Source organism: Galendromus occidentalis, unplaced genomic scaffold, assembly GCF_000255335.2.
Source record: "Galendromus occidentalis unplaced genomic scaffold, Mocc_1.1 scf7180000075835, whole genome shotgun sequence".
Lineage (NCBI taxonomy): Eukaryota > Metazoa > Arthropoda > Arachnida > Mesostigmata > Phytoseiidae > Galendromus > Galendromus occidentalis.
In genome coordinates, this window is record NW_003803825.1 from 1,483 (window position 1) to 3,701 (window position 2,219).

The window sequence follows — 2,219 nt, forward strand, 5'->3', positions numbered from 1 at the left end:
AAGCTCAGCATTGAGAAAGGCCGTTTTGACGTCAAATTGGTGGAGATACAGCCTCTCCTCAGCTGCAATGCTTAAGACACAGCGGACGCCCTCAAGTCTTGCGACCGGAGAAAAGATCCGATCAGGGCTGAAGTCCACATTTTCTTGCTGCAAGAATCCGCGCGATACTAAACGCGCCTTATAGATTTTGGTACCGTCTTGTGGATTTACTTTGATCTTGAAGATCCATCTTGAATCTATTGCTTTTCTGCCTGGCGGCAGCTCGGTTAACCTCCACACTTTTAAGTCCTCCATGGATTTTAATTCCTTTCGAATGGCTTCTTGCCATTTTTCTTTTTCTGGGCTGCTCATTGCATCTTTGTATGAGGCGGGCTGATACGAACCATTTTCATCGTTACGCGTCCTTGCCTTCGACTGAAACACTGACGGGTCATCATCTTCACTGTCCGTGCTGATAACGTATTCGATATTCACTGGACACTTAAGCAGAGCTCAGTATAATAGAACAGACAGTTGGTGTTACCCAGTATTTATTCCAGTTGTTGCAGTGCTCATATAGGTCCAGAAGAAGTGGAAAGTGGAAAAGAGAAAGAACACTGTCTCCCTCAGTGTATCAGACGGTTACAGGGAACATAGATTCTGAACACTTTTCTTAGCGAAAGTTTCGTCATTCCATTGTCTCATTTATCACCATGTCACTCCGTATTACGAACTTGGATTATTTCTCAAGACTTATACACGTTGAAGCCCACATTCAGGACGAACTGTGTTTTACCAAGTTCTGTATTGAGAGCACGAGGTTACGTCGTGGAGCCGGACACTGCAACTGCTGTGCCGGGCGGGTTTATTTACAGAGGTCGCGGTCTGCTAGTGGCCTCCTTGCCACTACATCATCTCCCTTATTATAATCTATTTCAGTATTATTGTATGAGACCTCGAGTATTGTCATTTGTTGGGTGCCCTTATTATTGGGAATTGCAACCACTGGTGTTCGCTTCGTGAGATTGGTATCTGACTGGCTTCTTTAGTTTCGCTCTGTCTCGTAGCGTCCTCGGCCGCTCTGAGGCTTGCGGTGTCTCTTGGGTGCCGTCCTCCTCTTCTTCGGCCGACATGAAGTCCTCGCTCTGTGCTGAGTTCGCGTTGTCTAGATTTTCCTGTATCTGGGACGGCCGTGGCGCAGAGATAACTTTCTCGATCTCCGGGACCTTGTCCGTTGGCCGCGGTTTGCTCTCCTCCTGCGGTACGGAGTTTTCGTTCTGTGCCGAATGACTCTGCTCCGCCAGATCGTCCAGCAAATCACTGAGGCTCGCGGCTGACATCGGTTTTCGCCACTCTTTCCTTTCCCGCTCTCCGGATTTCCTTTGGCTCTCCCTGGCTTCGATTGACGCTTTTTGTTTGTGTAGATGAACCGTGTTTCGGACATATGTTGCGCCCTCATTCGTTCGGACTTCGAAGCCGCGATTTGGGAGACACCTAATTACTAGGGCAGTGCGTTTCATGCAATGCATATTTTCATGCATATATGCATATTCCGATGGTTCTGGCACTCATACGCATATTTCGATATTTTCAGCTCTTTCAGCACATTTGGCGCTTTTCGGTACCAATGTCAATTGATTTTTGAGTTTCGAGTTGGGAATACTCCCTATCGCGTTCCGAATTCCCAGCTCTCGTTGCCTTATCGGACTAATGCTCGGGTTTGCGACGAACTGCCGGTCGTCTCCATTACTGACATGAGCATGGCTCGTGGTACGGGTGGTTTGGGTGCTAAGGAGTCGACCATGGCCTGGATACTACTTCGGTATTCCCCCGAGAAGAATGGGTCTTCCCCTCGGGAAACCTCGCAGGGAAGACCATCCTTGAAGTAGGCGGCTGCAGAATTCGAACCCACGACCTCCTGCTCAAATAGTGTCATAGCGAGATGCCCGTCTAGCACTGAGACGTACCACGCGCGCTAGTCGCGCGACTATCCGTCAGTGAGATCCGTCTCAATTCCGAGACGTTCTCCCGGGTTTCCTGGAGAAGACCTGACCGATGCACCGGACATGACCGTAGAACACCTCATGGCGCTGTCTTACAGTCGAGCGGTTTTTCTCTACGCTCTGAGTGCTATCGAGGGTCAAGAGAGCTTCCTTCTGATCCGGAGACCTCAAGAATTACGCCATAGTAGCATGTACCTGATCAGAAGCAGGTCGTTTGACAGTAATGCACCAATCATC